Here is a 19,995-nt window from a genome sequence, read left to right as displayed (position 1 = left end):
GGTAGCGCTTAGTGAAGAATTCACTCTGCCCGCCGGGGTTTCCCTCCCACGGCTTAAAAAGCGGTTGTTGTTGCTATTAATTAGAGCTGTATGGAAACATTCACGGGCAAACCTGGAGCCACGTCAAACGTGCCTTGCGGGGTTGTGTTACGGGCTGAAATTGTAAATCAGCTCCCTTGAAAGATGCTCGGTGATGCCTGAAGTGAGAGAGTGAGCGGGAGATCCGGCATCAAGTGACGCAGGAATGCACTTAGGACAAACCAAGGCCCAGATGTGGACTAATTAAGACTCACTTTCTGTTGACTTAGGGGGTATTATCTAACGAATCTGGGACTGGCATCACAGCTTTGTGCTGAATGTGCAGTTCAACCTCCTTTCTTTGCTCTGATTCCATTTTGTCCCCTTTTGGATCCTAAGTTTTGTGCTTGAAAGCTTTACTCAAAGCGAGACCAGCAATGACCCTGCTGACACCGCTTTGTGCTGCAGCCAGAGCTTGTACTAGTGAAACCCTTTGGTGCTTTGCTAGGTTCACCTACAACCCATCTCCAGAGGGATTACCCTCGTAGAAAGGAGAACTGTGTATCAGGATGGCTAGGTCTTGGTTGGTCCTGCTGCAAAGGGAGGGATGCTCTGTTTCACTGATGCAGTCAGCAAGGAGAGAGACTAAAAGTAGATGCGTACTGCTCTTCTGGAGCTCCCTTGGATGCTGGAATCAGCTCTGTGGTCAGCAGTGAAAGGTTGGTGTTGGTGAAAACGCAACAGGACAGCAGCTCCAAGGGTCTGCCCCAGCCAGCTGCTCAGCACCACGCCGACACACGTCAGACTGGGATGGGAGAGAGATTTCCATCTCTCACTGTTGCGTTCCAGATCATTTGCTCTGACCGTGTGCATATGTCGTCAATTCACCAGCACCTTTACGCAGTCAGTTATAATTCACATTTGCTGGTTTTTAATGAATGTTTGTTCACTGGAGCATTTTCCAGAGGGCACACATGGTGCGCAGAGCCAGCCCACATCCCAGCAGCCTCCAACACAGTCTAAGGTGAGGAATCGAGCTCAGAAACAAATCCAGAATGTATTACGTGACACTTGCCGCCTGTGGTGTGAGACAGGGGGACTCTGCGAATGGGAGTCTTGCAAGAAAAGCCAATGCAGATTGAAGACTTCTTGGCAATGCAGTGGAAAATCCCAGGGATAATCTGGGATTTCTCTGCTGAAATTCCCTTAAAATCCAAATATAATCCCAGTCACTGCCACACTGAAGCACCTCACCTGCTTCTGTTCCCACAGCAAGGTTTGGTATCTGGGCCGCTATTTCCATCATTCATGTGGAGTATGGAAGCAAAGCAGGGTCTATTGATTGCAGGGTGACTGAGAGACAGAAATGATATAGACAGAGCCAGCACTGAGTGTGATTCTTCTAAAGATCCAGGACTCATGCAAAAAAAAGCAATTCATTGGCTATGTGAGCACTTCAGAGAGTGTTGGGAGCCCAATCCTCTTTGTTGATAGAGAGAGCAATGCAAATTTATAATTACTGTAGATAAACACGTTTGAGTTAATTACTTCTCCCATTTGACGGCTGTGCAAATGATGCAATGACTAATAGAGACTGCTTTCCTTTCTTCTCTGCTGTGAAAGCCAAGGCTGCAGCCTGTGCTTGGGAGGGATGTGCAAGGGAAGCCAAGGAGAGGACACCAAAGTCAGGTAGCTCTGGATCTTGCTGGGGGTTTGAGTGTGATATTCAGGAAAGCAGACCTGGATTTCAGAAGCTTTTACTTCTCTTTGCCCTCAAATGCAGCTGCTGCTTAGACAAAATCAGCCTGGCTTAAAAGTAGGTCAGACTCTGTAGAACTGAAGTCATCTCAGGATGCTCTGTGGAAGAGAAATACATGTCAGTGTAACACCACTCTGTACAGTGGCTTTTAATAGAATTGCTCTCCACATACTGATCCATGGGACTCAGACAGTGGCTGTAACGCAGAGAAAATGCTGCATCCGGATGAGACAACCCACAAATCCCACCTGAAGGGATGGACTCAAGCAGAGATGAGGACAGTGCAAGAGAAGCATGGGAGTGAAGGTTCAAATTCTCAAATTGCTTAAAAAAATTGACTTGGAGAAGCACAAGCATCCTGAGCACCTTATTAGCAGATTTGGGGTCCCAAAAACCTCGTTATCCACTCAGACCAAGATTTTTTTGTTGCTACTCTGTACACAATTCAGTCTGGACTATTTCAATAGCACAAAGGCATCCTGGACTCTCCCTTTCAGTCTCAGGCTCATAATTAGCAGTTTAGGGCTCTGAAGAGCTTGTTAGCATTTTGGGAATCGGAAAGCGACACCAGTGAATCACGATTTCAGGCACCTGCTCAGCAGCTGTGAGCTCTGGATCCCCTCCGTTCGCAGTCACGGCGAGTTTCAAACCTGTTTTCAGGGAAGTGTTTCCATTAGCCTGGAGATAAACTAATACTTTGTCTCTTGTCATTCCTCAGCAGCCAAATCCTTCTGCTTTGTTTTCCTGGGAGGCAGCAGTCCCAGGCACCACTTGCCCTGGTTGCTACGTGCTCTAAAAACTGTGTTTAGTTTAACACATTAAGCCAATCTGTTCCCCAAACCCAGCTGCAACCACAGCCCTTGGGGGAGCTTGGTGATGCTGCTGATCCGACACTGCTCAGTATGCTGTTTCTTTGGGAAGGCAGTGAAGAAGAGGGGAAGATGTAAAAGCAGTGCAGCACCCCTGAGTGACTTTCCCTTCTCCCAGAGCCACCCACCACTCATGGAAACACAAAAGAGAATAGAGAAATAATATTTGCTGACTCTCCAAGGAACATGAGGCTGAAGCACACTCCGTGCGAGGGATGTATGCATTATTTACGGCTCTCTGCGCTGTGTGCTATCCCCCACTGCATGAGCAAGTTTTCTTCTTCAGAGAGATGCTCTGCACAGGCAGTTTAAACTCAAATCCTTCCTTTTTCCACCAAGCTGGGGCTGTAGGATACAGAAGCATAGCTGCATTCCCTCCATCTCCCCAGGTGAGATGGATTTGTCAGCCCAGACATGTGTGGGATATGGACCCACAACCTCAGAGCGCTGCTCTTCCCCAGGCAGGGTTTGCTGTCAGTGCCCTCGCCAGCTGGGTTTGAGCTCTGCTGAGCCAGGGAGCAATTAATCCTGTGTTGTCATGTCTAGACAGGCCTTGGAAATGGTGCTTCTGAGTCGAGATCCTCCAGCTGGGGGTCCGTTCCTTTCACAGCCAATCCCAATGGAAATTTCCCTTGGAAATGCTGCTGCTGCTTTTCCAAGTGGGCTGGGACCAGTTCCTGTTGATTCGTTCCGTGATGCATGTCAAACAAATCAGAACAAAAATGAGAGCAGCATGAAGGTAAAGCTGATGTGGGCTTGTTCGCACCCCTGTGTTACTGCAAAATATGAAACTGTATTATAACACGATAGGTTTTTATATTGTGTTACACTAGGCTTAATATATTATAAAGAACTTAAATATATATTGTATCTATTAATATATACAATATTAAATAGGTATATTATGCACATATATTATTAAGTGGATATTTAGCATAAATGAAAGTGGGTTTGTTACTATCAAATGCCATCAATATTTCAGTACACCAAGATGTTAAAAATAAAAGGGATTGAAGTGATAAACTTTAACTGTCTGTTTTATCTACCTAAACCAAAATATTCCAGCATTTCTGAAACAAAACGAGAGAGCCCAAGTGATTCATTTAGACACTGGTCCTGAAGTGGATTTCACTGAATCAAATTGCATTCATGTGTAGGTAGAAAAGGGTTTCCCATGGGAACAGATGTCCCCAAAGACCCTCCATTAACGAGTAGCCTCCTAATACACAGCAACCACAGGCCCACACAGGTGAAAATACCCTATAAAATACACAATCATACACACAGACCTTGTGGTATTAGCGACTAATGGTTCTTTATTGGTATAAACCAGTCAGAGTGACAGCCTGGGACAGGAGGAATTTATTTTGCTTAGCTTTGCCTCTGGATGTTTGATTCTTGGAAGAGCTGAGGGATTTCTGCTGAATTTGGCGAGCCTGAGCAAATGGAGCAAAGAGAAATTGGGGAAGGCAGGCAGCTATTTTGCCTCCCTGGAAAATCAAATCTCCATGAGGCTTCTCTGGTGAGATTCAGCTATAACAAAACTCTCTGAAGCAGCTCTGGGTTGAGATGTGGTCACAAACACTGCGGCGGTGAGAGCTTCCCCTGCCAGCTGACGGTGAGAGCCCTTGATGCCTTTGTGCACATTCCCCCAATCTCACTCCTTCACCAGCTTCACCACCTTTACAAGTCCATTACCATCCACAAAGCTCAGTCCTTGACATTCAAGAATGGCATTTCTCAAGTTTTTCTTTAAAGGAAGGTGTTTTCTAGAAAAGACTTTTAGACCTTTTTTAGGAGCAGAGATGCTCTCTTGAGAGGAGCCAGCTAAGCATTGCTAAAGACATTCTATTAGCTCTTGCAAAGTTAAAAATCAAACAGCCTCTCTCTTATACTCCTGCATATTAAAAAAATAAATAAATGAATAAAAAGCCATTGGTTTAGGTATGCCTCAGCTACTTTTAAAGAGTAACTTGCCATGAGATACAGCATTGTGTTTCCCAGCTCACAGACGCAAACACAAAGTGAATTGCTTTCCCATTAAACAGCTGCATGTGAGCTCGATGCTCTTTCAGGTCATATCCCTGTGCAGAAAATGGGCTCTTTTTTCCAAGAGTGCGGAGGTGACAAGACTCAGGAGCTTTTTAGGGCCTGGGGCCTCTCATACCTCAGTTGGTTGGGCAGCTGTTCCCTCTGCAGTCGCACCCACACATGGTGCAAGGAAGAAATGGAATGCTCTTGATGGTGGCCAGGCAGAAAGCCCAAGTAAAAACACCCACCAAGTCAAGAGAAATTGCCAAAAACCTTCCTTTTTCTCTTGCACCAGCACTACTTATCCTGCCCACAGACCAACTCTCACAGTTGGGTTCAGCTGGTGGTTACATGAGATGATGTGTCACATACATCCAGGCTCCTCTCTTGGCTCCTCTAGTGACTAGTGCTGGCAAAAGCAGCCAAGCCAGCATGAGGAGCAATTTTGGGCCAGCAGCCCTGAGACGGCTGCAAGGAAATGCTCGATTTCTGAGCTTCTCATCTTAAGGTGGAAGTTCCCCAAATGGAAACAGAAACTCTAAATCATTATTGTCATTATTAAAATAGGATTAATGTGAACATGAGTTCTTAATCAGTGGACCATAAACCTCCATCCTCCCCAAGGGCTGATTTATCCTTTTTATTTTTTTGTCAATGGGGGAAGTATGGAAGAGAGAAGAGATTATTTTTGGCTTGGCCACTAACCTGTGATAGAGCAAACTGTCCCCTCTATCCCAGCCTGATGGTTTAATCACTGCGAAAGCTCCCGGTTATGAGCCACGATGGGGCTGTAGGACCAAAGAAACCACTGTTGAGGGGGAGGTGGTGTCAGAGCTCAGTCCAAGTACCTGGAAGCTCCTCTCCTGAGCTGCTGGTGCCTTCTCAACCATAGGCACCCCTGTGGCTTTGGAGCTGTGGAGAAATTCATTCTCCTGGGTGCATACACTAAGGGCTCTGTGGCACCATAATGAAAAGCACTGCAGATTTGTCAGCATGGCCCTGGGAAGACTTCTCATAGGAAAACACTATTTTTCCTCTCCCTTCAAGGATCTCACACTTTTTATTCCTCACGTATCCACACAAGGCAAGGGTCGGGCTTGTGATGAAGAAGAAACACCTTCCTCATCTCTCCTAGGAGGCTTGTGTCGAGAAGATGTACTGTAAATAACCCTTGTTTCCACTCGCAGCTGTGGGGTTTACCTTCTGGGCTGAAGAGATAAACCAACTCCCTGCTCACAACGAGGAGCATTCGTGGCATTTATTTCCAATCCTCTCCCCCTACACACCCACCTTGGCATGGCAAACACGAGATTGTAATTCTCGGGGAGGCATGCTTTATGGGAAGCAATGCATTTTCCTGTCCAAGCAGCTCAATATTATGTAGCTCAGCAGTTGATACGAGGTTTGGGCAGTATATTCTCTGGCAGACTTGCCGTGATTTTCCGATTCACTGAGCTAATGCGGGATGATTAAGAGAAGTCTTCCTTACTGGCTACTACTGTAATTTTTCCCCTGCACCACGTAATTGTTTCCTAATTTACTTTTGCGCAAATGGGGGTCTTTCTCCTTTCTCCATATAGGTCTAAGGTTTAAATTCTATTTCTCTCTTGTGCACCCATGATGACCACGTCCCACAGAGAAGGTTCAGGGAGCACGTTCGTGTGTGTATCTCAGTTCTGTTTAAATTCACTGCTCTATAAACCTGGAGAACACAGTCTACTTCTGCTGTGACCTGTAACTTTTTTAAGCAATTTCTGCATCAAAGCACAGACTGTCCAGAAAAGGAGGATACGCTGCAGATGACCCTCAGTATCTGAGACACAGTTTTCACTTATATTGAGAACAGTCAGCTTTGTATTTGGGTTAGTCAGCTACTGAGTGATTATCTGTGCTGCCCACACTATGCTTTTGTTTCAAAAACACCCAGGTCCCGTCAGCCCTAGGGCTCTGTAATTGTCAGCACTGTTTCAGTGGGATTTATTGGCATATTTAGCTCTTTCTATATCCTCATGCAATCTCTATCGCTGATACTTGGCATTTAACTAGCTAATATCATTGTCTTGACATAATTTGGAGGCTGTCCTGCAGTTAACAGGTTATAAAACAGCTATTTTGCAGTGCAGATACAGTCCTCTCCTTCACCCTGGGAAATTACATATGTTGGTTCCTACAGACATTGTCTAACAGCCCATCTCACAATGTATTGATGCCAGCTCTGCTCCTCAAGATCGTCTTCACGCTCCCTTGTTGGTTGTACTGGTGTCACTGCCCCAGCACGAGCTGCTTCCAGTTTTGCTTCTAGTCTCATCAGGACATAAGGAGCATAACAGAAATACAAGCATGTCAGAGTACAAGGAATCTGTTAATAGGGACTTTTTGCCCATGGGAGAGAAAGCATTAAAGATAGAGACATTGTACTGCATGCCAGAAAAGTTAACATTAGCAAGGCTACTTTCTGCTTTTATTTTGGAGCACAACATAGATGTGTCTTGTAGTGGAATCAGATAACTCAGTTCTCCTGTGGTTTTTATTTACTCACAGAATTCACTAGAGAATGCCGAGTGCAAGCAATGAAGGGCAGGCTATGTACACACCATAAATTGATGTGGTAGCACAGGTCTAGGTATAAATTCCCACCGGTACTACAGGACTGGGATAATTCTCAACACCAGAGGTAATGGTGGCTACATAACAACTGAGATATAGAACACTATAATATTACCAATATAGTCTTGATGATTATCACTGAATTCAGAAATTGCATTATCCTCTTCATTGGTATTTTATGACTGAGCTTATGTTTATGTTATTTTTGGTGTGTGTATGAAAACACTGGTTAGAAAAGACAGGAGGAAGAAACAGGGGTTATCACTGGCCCGGGGACAAGCATAAGACACCACTTTTGATTGAATGAGGATAGAAGCAAATGTAGATCAAGGCAAAGCATTTTGAACGGGGATAGAAAAATATTAACGCACTTGTACGCAGAGAAATTCTGGTCACATGAACAAGAAATCATAGAATTAATGGATTTCCCTTGACCTTCCTTAGGTTGCCTCTTCTGTTGGCAACACCCAGAATACACTGTTCTCACAACAGCAGTAAATTTTTAGCAATGCAACACAACAACAGTGAACAAAACAATAATTTTCCTGGTAGGGGTTGTTTGCCCATGAATGGATAATTATTGACCCAGCAGTTCCTCTGGTTGCTGCTGGGACAAACTGGCCTAAGCCAAAGTTGATGGGAGGGAAGCATCATCTTAAATAGAAAGGTTAGGAGAACCCTTAAGCATATAAATCTCTGGCAAGTGTGAAACTGTGTCCTGGTAAAAATAGTGGGATGACAGCTGGGACAGCTACTAAAGAAACACGTTAGACAAATGCCTCTGTTGGTCACCACAGTTTGGAAGGGACTTGGTGTCCAAGAAGAGAGTAATCCTGGCAGAGGAGGTGGGCAGAAAGATGGAAGAAGCATTTGATGTTGCAGGAGCAGCAGAAGCCTGTTTGGGGAGCTCTCAGCAGTCTCACAAGTCATTTTTGGTTGGGGTTGCTCCATGCTGGGTGGGAGCTTTGCTGATGTATGGCACCTAATGTAGACGCAGAGGTGACAGTGAAACAAATGGCCATGACAGCCTGTTATCCAGTGACTTTGCTTCAAGGCCTTAAGTAGGAGAAAAACAATTTGTCTGTGCTATATTCTCTCCTTGCAAATATAGGGTTACCTGCCCCTGTTATAAGCATGAGAGTGGAGACAAGGTCTCTTAAGTCAAGACTTTAAATCTAAATATAAGCTGAAGTGCATCCCTTGCTGTCCCACAAGAGCCCCTGGCCTTCCAATAGTAATTAATTTAGTTGTAGGCTGCTTCATGTACTTGGCTCTGGGGATGCAAATTGCACCTGTTGATTGAATTTGTAGCTCTACCTCCCTGCTAGCCCCCAGACAGGATCATCAGTTATCATTATTTATTAACACGCAGCATCCTTCTCCTCTCCAAAGGCATTTCACCAGCTACACAGACTGTGGCTCTGTAATCCAAGCAGATTGTGATGGGAGGTGAAGGTTGGTTTGGAGCTCCAGGCACCATGGAAGAAGGCTCAATGTGTTTGCGCCACATTTGCAGTTAATTTTCCCACAGCACAGTGCCACAGGCCTTTAGTTCCTGAATCTCATCAAGCTTTTGGGTTTGCATCCCACAAGAGGAGTGCTGTGGTCCTTTCGCTCCGTTTTGGGGTGTTAACTTTAAAGCCACCAGAGGTGGCACGTAGTGAGTCAGTGCAAAGGAATCTGTTACACTGGAAAAAAAGGAACAGATTTTCTAGTACACCAAGAATATACCCAGTTTCCTCCAGAATAAAGAGCATTGCTCCATTTTTGCCTGTATCCTGACTGCAGCGCTGAGCAGCCCCTTTCTGTCAAGTAGAAGCCACAAGAAAGCAGAAGACGACAAAAAGAGACAACAAATCACTATTGTAGGTTTAAAAAAAACAAGGGGGGGTAGAAAAGTGTCTTCTGTCCTTGTTGTCGTGCCATGTTAGCAGCACCATAACTCTGACAGGATTCGGGAAGGTATAAGATAAAGATAGCAGAAGAAATGAATTCCAGTCAAGACAGGCTACGATCATTAAGGGAGTTTTAACCTACCCTGAAGCGATGCACTGCAAACATCTGAAAACGCAGCCTCTCTGTGACCTTGGAAAAGATTTTTCCCTGCTTGAAAATAAAATTCAGAAGGGGAGAAAGGAGAAAATTGATAGAATAAGCACTCCAGACTTTAAACACAGACATTATTGAACACAGCCTACATAAAGCTTTCTGAATCCCTCATGAAAAATCTTACCTATTGTTCCATCTTATTTGCATTTGGCAGAGTGGCTGACGAGCAGTTAGGGCAATAGATTAAGCACCAAGGTTTGCAATCCTTGGTACAGGCAGAATGAAACGAAGGCCCAGGACTAGGGGCTGTGCTATTACCTGACTGTAATGCAGATCTATACGCTGCATTTCTTACCAACACCTCAAGGCTAAAAATAGAAACGTTTTGTTCACAGTCAGCATGCAGGAAGAATCTGAGTCCAGGGAGTGGGGACATTACAAAGTCTCACAGGAAAATCTCTCATTTGTTAGATGTACATGACCAATTGGCATCAATGACAGGAGCAATGAGCATCACCAGCTACTCTGCAGCAGCATGAAGAACAGAGCTGGCTCAGAGCCTACAGACAAGATCTGAGAAGACGAACTGAACCTCAGAGATGCTCCTGTTGGGATCATGATGTTAGGCAGGAAGCACATGGGCCTCTGTGCCCCATGGGGAAAGAAACACTTCAGCTACCACCTCCACCCATTGCAACTTACCTGAGTGACATGAGGAGCTGCACCCCACAGGTTTGACTGCAGTTAAAATCTGGGGTAGGGCCCTGGCAGCATCACAGGTTGGGGAGCTTCATGGTGGCCATAGCTGGTGTGGTTGGGTGGCCCATAACTATCTTACGTCAGTTCTGGTGACCAGCCATTGGGACTGCTGCCTGTAGAATGAACAGGAGAAGATATTCAAATCATTCACCCGTGTCACTAGCTATGACCAGATTTTGGTTTAGGGTGAGTACCTGCACAAAGAAAGCTTAGCCAGGAAGGGCAAAGAGATTCATACCTATTGTGATTGCTAAAGGAAAGAGAAGGTGACGAACATGCCACACTTAAGACAACTTTCATACCTTATTCCATGACCAACCCATTCTGCTGGGTCAATTCACCCACTTCCAACTCTTTAGCCCAGGACCCATCTGATTCGCCACCAATGTCGTGTTTCCAGCCGAGGTGACGGATGGGCCGTTATGTTCTTGAGACAAGACTCTGCTCTCAGCAATGATAGCTACTGAGATTTTGACTGCCTTCCCACCTCCTCCATCTCACCAGCCACATCAACATCTGGATGACCTGATCCTCAGCAGAGAAAGGTGGCTCTGGGCACATCTGGGAGCCTTTCAACCTCTTTGGGACCTCTGCCATGTAAAGACAACCTGGATGATGTCAGCAGCCTGCCAGGAAGAACAGGAAGGCAGCTTCACATCCTCTGAAGCTCATGAGCTATAGAAAAACAACACCACCTTCTCAGACTTGTTTCTATTGGCCACAAACACTGATCATGGCTGATGATCCAAGGGGGTTCATGCCACTCTCCTGCTCTCTGATATCAGAGCGACCACAAGCACAGGCAGTGGGAACTTTCCAAGGGGTGTCACAACAGGTTTTTCCAACTTTGTAGAACTGATTGGGGTATAACCCACTGCCTCAGAAATGGTCAGAAGGCTCTACTCTGAGCTCTGTTGGTAGGACCTTCCCATTGATGTAACACTGGCTTAGATTGTTCTTGATGTAGTACACACTGTTACAGCTTCACTATCTTGCCATGTTCATTTGGGGCAAACATTTGATTGGGAGTAAGTTTTACCCCTTTCGGGTTTACATTAGGATAGTTCTCTTCTTCCTGCATGAGCGTCAGTGAGAAGTCACCTCTCCTCAATTACATTTGTAAGCAGCGCGATCATGGTGAAATGCCTATTTACAGCCAGACTTACTCTTTTTTAACAGGTCCATGCAGAGCAGCTTTTGCTTCTGGCAGGAACAGCCAAACACTCCCTCAGCAAATGCTAGAGCCAGTAGGCAGCCAACCTCTCCACTTCCTTCTGAAGGTTCAGCTATTCTGCAGCTTGAGGTCCATAAGTGAGGTCCTGATGCCCACTGAGGATGTGAAAGGCAGAGTGCGTGTGGTAACGTATACCCTAGGAAGAGTTAAGTCTTGATGTGTTTGACTTTCTCTCAGTGACGCATCTCAGGGATGTGGTTGCAGCCTGTCCTTGATGTGTTAGACCAGAACATCATGGTAGTGTCAAAATCTTTTGAGTGTTGTTTGCTCTGGAGGGAAAGGGGGCGGTGAGGTAGAAGAGATGGAAGGGAAAAGCGCTAAAGTTCTTTACACCAAAGGGAAAGGAGATCATGACCCTTTAGCTATGGATGCCCCCAAAGCCAGGCAGAACGGGATGTTGGCATGGGAGGAGCAAGGATTATGTCAGTGTCATGTGTTTCCTTTCTCCACAGCTGCCACTGGATGGAAGTATCATGAATCACCAAACACCACAGCTTTGTGGTGTGACCATGCAGGGAGAAGGAGAAGCATTGCACCCAATACTTGTCACCATCCCAAGCTCGGACCAGCCATCCCAAAGAGGGATGTCACTGTGGGTATCTCTACTGTAGGCCTTGTCCAGGAGGTGCCACCTGCTCAGTCATTGCCCATAAGAAGAGGACAGTAGTTCAGGAGTGACTGCATGATGAGGAGAGCATCCACAACACTGAATACCTCGTGGTCTTGTGAAGAATCATCTCACAGTCTGTGTTTTAAGGAGAGAACGTTAGACCAAATTTTGGATCTCAGACAGACTATGGATGTCATCTTTCCCCATTCCCTGAAACAGTTGCCATCTCTAGGTTAAGAAATGCCTAAAAAGCACAATGTCAAAAGCAAGACCTCTTTCACCAGCTTCCAGAAGACCCAGCCGCTGCACAACAGACTTAAATCTTCATCTGAAAACTTTTCCCAAACATGGCTCCTCAGCATCATTTTTTCTGGACCATGTGGCCTCCAAATTGCAGACACTGAAATACTCCTGAATGCATCCCTCTGTTCTTATTTCATTGGCTGTAGTAAGATCTCTTGCACTATTATTGTACCTTGGGTTGACAATGGCATAGCATGTGAGCTTCAGGTGCAGTGTGCATAGGAGAAACTGGTCTCCCATAAGACATGTCCTGTGTTGCTTCTAGGTGGTGATATTTCACTGATGGCTGCAAGATGTGACCGATGGTTGCAGGCCTATCTGGTTCTTGTGGGCATTCTCTGGTTCAGACTGTCCTCTTGCTTCGTAGCATCATGATCCTGTCTTGGTTGACCATGTAGCCTCCAGAATCAGGTAGAAAAGGTGGTTGAGACTCCTCTTTAGAGATGTTAGGGTGCAATCTGCTTTCATTTCTGCCCAGAGACCTGTGGTATGTGCTAAAAGGGAGCAATTTAGTTTCCCCTGCTTCGATACAGAATGGGCTGGAAACACAGAATATTTATCTAGGTGTCTTGCAAATGATACTTGCAGTGAATGAACACTGATGATAACTGCAGAGGACTTCATTAAACATTCTCTCTCCTGGATGGTGCTTGTTTCTCTCCCCACCACACAGAAGCTGCTTTTTCATTGTGAGCAACGAATTGGTTCCCGCAGTCTGTTGCCGTTTGCAGCACCACCAGGAAACGGGGAGCATGGTGCCTCTTCAGATCCAGAAATGTGCCCTTCGTGAGCCTTGGGGACCATCCCTCCAACTGCCAGACACAGAACCAAAGGATAGATCTTTGATACCGGATGGAGAAAAACTGAGGATATTTGTCATTGTCACCTAATAATTTAGGAAGCTGTGGAAACCAGGAGCATGGTTTCTTGCCCCATGATCACCCGGAGGGATCCTGCTGCAGAGTACAGACTTTTCCCAGCCCTGCTATTTGTTGGTGCAGTGTTAGAGGAGAAGATGCGGACTCTGAAGCTCATTGCAATCCACCCCAGAAGATACAGATCTCAGGGGGCTGTTTTCCTTCCTGACTTGCTTCAAATGGATCCAACCAGGCCAATCTTCACATGCACCCAGGCCAAGGACTACCCTTGGTATCAATACAAGGTGCTGCAGAGATTTCACATTACCAGAGAAAGGGAGGCATCATCCAAGCACTCTGTGCGTGGTTCTGGAAGAGAACGATAGCGCTCTGCCTTACATCCCAATTATTTTAGTAACTACATAGACTTCATATCAAGAAAGATGTCCTGCCGTAGCGGTGGTCTTTGCATTAACTGTACCAGATCTGAGAAATTAACCAAAAAAGAGCCATAAACTCTTACTACCAAGTCCTGTTTCCACAATACTCGCAGCTAGCGCAGTCAGGAGACGCAAACACGACAAACTGTTGTGCTCGGTGGGATGCCGAGCTGTCACTCAGCCATTGAAATGCATTACCCTGATCCCGGCGCCTTGGCAAACTTCCCAGGGAAGCAGGTCGGCTGGGTAACAAGGGCCCATTATAAGCGGGTTTGCAAGCTGCCCTGCTAAACCAGATTTGTTCGGCACTCGAAGCGTTGCGAGGCTTCGCGTGCAACGGGCAGGAGAGTTGGAGGGAGGCAGAGGGTCACGTTAGCAGATGGAGGGAAGTGTTAACATCCCACAGCACCAACAAACACGTGCGCATCTCCTCCCGGGGCAGCTTGCCAGAGATAACGCGGGAAGGGCGGCCCAAGCGTGGCTGCGGGAAACGAAACGCCACCGCTCCCAGACAAGACCATATTAACATTGCATAGCAAAAGCGAGCAGCCCTGGGATTCCGAGATTATCGTGTGCCAATAGAGAAAAGCAGATGAGCTGTTTGGGCTCCAGAGCTGTCATCATGCACAGCTTTGGTTGGCAAAGGTCCTCTGGTTCACAAGCAGAGCTGGCTCGGAGTTTTCCAGCTCAATTAATTTTTGTCTGGTTTATTGGGATTTGGGGCTGAACTGCAATGTGGTGTTGTTTGAGGAAAGTCTTCTTTAGAAAATAAGATTAAGAATAGGAATATTGTCTTTGCTATCGGTACAGCAAAACCTTGGTGATTCTGGTTTACTTCAAAGTTGAGATTTTCCTTTTAATTTAATCTCTAAGAAACCCCCTACTCAGAATAAAGCATGGGTAAGCCAAAATACAGCAGGTCCCTGCAAGCTGAGCAGACAAGTCAGCCCTGCCCCAGCTCGCCTGTTCCCCCCCTTTGTCAGGGGCTGAAATTCCCTTTGAACCCACATCTGCATTAAGCAGAGTGAAGAAGCAATAGGATAGTAGGCTGGTGATTGTAGAGGAAGAGGGGAAGAAGAATCTGACCTTCAAAGTACTGACGAATAGAAAAAACAGGTTTTAAAACGGTTTAGGAATTAACTTAATACATCTTTTACATGTCTAACATATCTTGAGTGATTTTCAGGTAATAAAGAGTCCAATTGAAGGGATTTTGGAAATGAAACATCACTTCAAATGAAAAATAATCAAAGCTTGTTTTTTTCTCAAAGCACCAGATTGACACAAACACTAAAAAAGACTGAAATGTTTATGTTCTCATTTTTTCCAATTAACAGCTTGAATTTACAACATATATTAGTATTAAATTAATTTTTTTTAACGGGGAAAAAAAAATTATTATATCTCCCCTTCTCCAAACTAACGGAGCTTTACCTCCCACTTGTTACAGTCCTGTGTTCCTGCCAAAATTCGAACATAACACAAGCTCTGTGTTAAAAAGTAATAAAAGCGAGGGAGCAACCAATATATGCTGTTTGCTCTGATGAAATGAGACAGTTGCTTTGCACATGAAAGACAGCATTATAAGTAAACTTGAAAACAACATTTTTTCCCCCGACATGCCTCAAAATTGATATTTCACATAAGGTGTCTCTCCCAGATGCTGCGCAGCACACGTGGCATTGCTGCCATAACTCTGCTGTGCTCGTACCCATCAATAGACACCACTTCTCCACCCTCGTTAATGGTGGGAGATTTGTTTTGGAACTTGTCCTGTCCTGAAACTAAACTGTTATTGATGGAGAAGCTAAATGTCACGGCACTAAAGCGCTGGGATTGAGGGGTAGCATGGGGAAGCCCTTTCAGCCTAGTCCCAGCTGGAGAAGCCTGTGCTACATACAACAGTGAGCATCAAACAACTAGCTTAGACTTGTAACTTCTGGATATCTGAGATTAAGCAAGAAACCCCACCCTTGGCTCCTCTGCTCCCATCTGTTTGGCAGAGATAATGGCAATGCTCTATTTTCCAGAGATGTAAAGATAAATATAGCCTTCATGTGAATGAGGGAGAACTGTGAAGATGAAAGAAATAAAGAGTTCTCTTTGTCCGTGGGGGATAACATGAGAAAAAAAAGTGTTTAAGTTATAGGAAGAAAGATTAAGGTTAGACTTTAAGAAAAGTTTCCTAATGGAAAAGAAAATAAAACACTGCAATAGATTGCCTGAGAAGTGGAGTCTCCATCATTTCAGGGTTTTGGCAATGTGTTAGACAAATATCTGAAGTGGTTTGGGAGAGAGCTGAGCCTGTTGGGAGGGGAAATCATAGATTCATGGAATCATTTTGGTTGGAAAAGCCCCTCAAGATCATGGAGTCCAACAGTTCCCCCACCACTGGCACTGCCCCATGTCCTGAGAACCTCATGTCCGTCTGTCCAACCCTCCAGGGATGGTGACTCCAGCACTGCCCTGGGCAGCCTGTTCCAATGCCCCACAGCCCTTTGGGGAAGAAATTGTTCCCCAGATCCAACCTCAGCCTCCCCTGGCGCAACTTGAGACCACATGAATCCTATGTGCTCCACTTCCAGGTTTTTATTCAAAAAACTGGGGGACTTGGTAATAGGTATCTGGTAAGTGCCTTCAGCTAAGTCTTGGTTTGAAACAGCTGGGGCTGATGTTTCACTCTGCTCTTCCTGTGCCTCTTCCCACTCTTTCACCAAGAAAAAAAATCACTCAAAGGCTTAGAAATAAGCGGCAGTGCAGAGGAACTGCAGATGCTCCCTCATCCCCGCTCTGCAGGCATCGTGTCCAGAGGAGGAGAGCAACAGAGAGGAACACATCTGTACGATAACACACATCACCCTGTGAGCAAGCACAGCTCAGAGCTGGCTGCGCCAAATTCGAGCATCTGGCTGAAGGTGCTCATGGGCTTGAGACAGCTTGTTGATCAGGTGATGCAGATGTTTCCATATCTGGAGGTTAAGTGGAGGTGCTCTGCCCTGCTAAGGGGTCTCTGCTGTCACCCAGATGGAATTTGCAACCAGGAAGTGCTGAGCTATTAAGGGGGTAAGCAACAACGCCTCTGATAGCTGCTGAGCAGCCTTGAAGGAGTTAAATGTTTGATACTGAAATCCTGGGTTGCTGTATATTATTTCTGTTTCCCTCCAGTGGAAAGCTTGCCTCTGGAATCATTTATTGGACACTGACAGAACATTTCTTTTCCTCCTTAACACGAAAAGATTTGGGAGGTGAGGATTAATCTTCTGTGCAAGTCACAAGTTTGGCACAGAAGCTCTCTAGCTAACTTTGTGCTCAAAGTGCCTTTCTCAGCATTAGTCCTTGGGCTGGACAGCAGCGTGCAGGCAGCAGCGCCAGTTTTGAGCAAACACTCAGGGAATCTCTCTGGGGCTGATCCTCTGTCTCATTGCAGCAGGAACAGGCACTAAACTCCCTGGTTTGGTGCCTTTGGAAAGCTGGAAAGAGGAAGGAAATGAAAAACCTGGGATCTCAGAGTGATGCTTTGATAAAATTGCTCAGTCATCTCGGTATGAAGGGTCTGCCAGGTGAAGAAATACTCAAAGAATATAAAATTTGAAATGCTTACCAAAAAAAGACCAGCACAGGCAGGTGCATCCAGGGATGCAGGAAAAGGAAACTGCCTCTGGCTCCATCCCCACACTCACCAGTGTGAAGCACCAACCCACAGAAAAGCTGGAGCCGTTTGCAGCCTTTAATAGATTTAACCCCGTTAGCAGCTCCTCCCCATGGCAGCAGAGGGCTGACACCCCCCACAGCTGGGGTAATCAAATCCAAGAGAATTTGGCTGAATTTCCAGGGCCTCACTTCATTAATCACTGCAGAATCAGGGCAGCCACCCAGACTGCAGCAAAGCGGATTTCAGCAGAACACTGTCACCCAGAAAGAGGGGGTTGTGTCTCAACTAGGCCCAAATCTCACAGGAAAATTCTAATTAAGATGTTGCTGAACTGGTGAACGCACAGGCACAACCCTGAAGGCTTCTGAATTCATGGGGCTGCCTTATCAGCAATCCCCGTGTTGATGTAGCGTGAGGGTGTTTGAATGCAGGCAAACGCCTTGGAGGGGAACAGGAGTTTTCTTCACGCAGGGACTGTGTTGCATCATATTTTCTGCATTGTCTGAGGTTTAAAGGCCACAAGGAGCACCCAAATGCCCTGCTTGCTGCCCACCCCATGGCGTGGGAGCCCACTCATGCCCCCAGGATCAAATACTAACTTTTCTTTGGTAACCTTTTGCACGGTCTCAGTGTTCCTAACACTTGGGGAGAACGGCTTATGCTGGAGATTTTGGCTGATAACCGTCAGGACAAATAAGTGTTGGATCCACCAGAGCCAGAAAATAGGCAAAAAGAAAAGAGAGACTGCCAATCATTTGGAAAAGGGGGAATAGAGGGTGTTTTGCCTGTTACAGGTACGTTCTCCCAGATAAGTCTGTTGCTTCAAGGATTATTCACAACAGAGCTGCACAGAGACTATAAGACCCTTTCATTCCCGAGGGAAGCAAAAGGAAAGACTTTAATATCAACCCAGTCCACCAAAGCAAATACAACCAGGTTGAAGAGAAAAGCTACTCACCCAGCAAAATTTCTTTTAGTAATTCTATGGACCTCCTTTATGCAATTAAACTGCTAACGAGACCTCTCAGTCCCTCCCACTTTTCTTTCAATGTTTTCCCGGTGTGGCACACCCACGTTCCCAGGGCACATCAGACTCGAATGGGGACAAGTTTCACTTCTTTGGGGCAGTGGATGGAGTTTGGGGGGCTCAGGGTTGGCAGGGGGGTGCTGGTACAACTCCCCGGGGCTCAGGGATTCATCTATAAGCTCCAGTTTCTCTGCTCTTTCTTGTACCCATGAATCCAGCTTATATCTAAGCTCTTTCTTAGGCTAGGAAGAGTACTAGCTATCTCTGTTGCAGATAATCATTGTAGGTAGCTGGAACTATTCCTTCTGAGCTTCCTTCTCACTTAAACTGCCAGGTAGTGCCTATTTCTATAATATTTAATGGCTACAAGAGCGGTAAAGGAGATGGGTACTGAAGTAAGGACCTCTGCTGTCTAATCTTGTAAGTACTGTGAGCCACGTAGCACTCCTGCAAAACAAACAAGCAAAGAAATACATGAACATTTCCTTTAGCCTGAAAAACAGAGGCAGGCTGGCCCCAGGGCACGCACTTGCTGTTCCCCCTGCAATGAGTCTCCTGCTCTTCCAGAATTGGGTCCTGGACAATGGTTTTGGGGTTCGGTAGAAACGTTCCAGTGCAATTGCCTGATTCTGAAGAGAGCTGAGGTTCGTGTGGATGTGACTAGGCTTGCAAGTGTTTAAGCTCTTTAGGGAAATTGCATGTTATACTTGGCTGGTTTACAGCTGTAAACATCATGAAGACAAAAGCGTAGTACTGTACTCAGGTTGTACTCGCTCCTACTGATATTTAAGAGTAGGTGGACTGAAAATAAAAGCAGAATTCAGTGTTTTCCTCTTCTTTCTCACCTCTGACTGGCAGGGAAATGCTTTGCTATCTGCCATAGCCACTGCTTTTAGTCTAATGCTAAGCACTGCAACAAAAGTGATGGAAACACAAGACAGCCTTTCTGAGCCACTATTAGGAATGATTGCAGATCTAATTATAGATTCCCTGGTATTTGCATTAAAATATTTGGACGCCCTGCTGAAGGGCAGAACACAGCTGTACTAAATAAGGACCACGGCAGCATCTTGCCCGACATCTTTCAGCCTAAGTAGAGGAGGCAAGAAAAAGATGGGGATTGATTAACTGCCACCAACCTTGTGCTGCAGAGGGAGAACGGGGACAAGGGGAGTTCAGAAAAGCTGCGCGGTTGTACCTCGAGTCGGTGACACAGCCAACAGGAGAGCCAGGCTGGAAAGCTTAAGTGATTGTCCTTTCTAATCACTTGATACCACACTCTTTCCAGTGTTCCCAGCACGTCCAGAGAGGGAATTTATGAAGCTTAAAGGCAATTGGATCATGTTAAGATACATAATTTTAATAACTCCCTCTTTTCCCATTCAAAGCATTTACTGTTCCTCCTTCCTGAAGGTTGTCTCTCCCAATGTGAGATAAAGGCTAGAAAGGCAATGAGCAACTCTAAGCCAGTAGATGTTTTTCCTCCTTTGCAGCTCATCTGGAAGACGTTGGAGCTTTGCCAGGCTGGAAGCACCGTAAGCTCCTGAAAACCCCACCACAATATTTCTAAGGGTAGATCATATTGTTCCAAGCATCTTAATTGACTTGTAGAAACCAAAAATCTGTCCACTTTGCACAGTAGCTGCATCCAACTGATTGCAGAGCCCATGTAGGGACGGTGTTTACATATGCAAATTAACATGCACATATGCTAATAACTTCTATTTAGGAAACAGAAGGCTGCTTGAATCAACCAGCTGCAGAGCTCCACGCTGCTGTC

General features: G+C 45.7%; 1 protein-coding gene and 1 long non-coding RNA gene across 5 annotated transcripts in view; one reads left to right on the top strand and one right to left on the bottom strand.

The window, feature by feature from the left end:
• The window catches only part of LOC102089830 (acid-sensing ion channel 2), a 399,255-nt gene that overhangs the window by 14,485 nt on the left and 364,775 nt on the right, over nucleotides 1-19,995 (top strand). The gene's annotated exons all lie outside the window — the stretch shown is intronic.
• Nucleotides 682-18,230, bottom strand: LOC110363124 (uncharacterized). Its single transcript, XR_010467789.1, has 3 exons — nucleotides 18,147-18,230; nucleotides 10,036-10,205; nucleotides 682-1,875 (listed from the first exon to the last, which is right to left on the bottom strand). It is a non-coding gene; the product is annotated as an uncharacterized LOC110363124 (long non-coding RNA).

This window comes from Columba livia, chromosome 23 (assembly GCF_036013475.1).
Source record: "Columba livia isolate bColLiv1 breed racing homer chromosome 23, bColLiv1.pat.W.v2, whole genome shotgun sequence".
Taxonomy (NCBI): domain Eukaryota; kingdom Metazoa; phylum Chordata; class Aves; order Columbiformes; family Columbidae; genus Columba; species Columba livia.
This window is presented reverse-complemented; position numbering and strand designations above follow the sequence as displayed.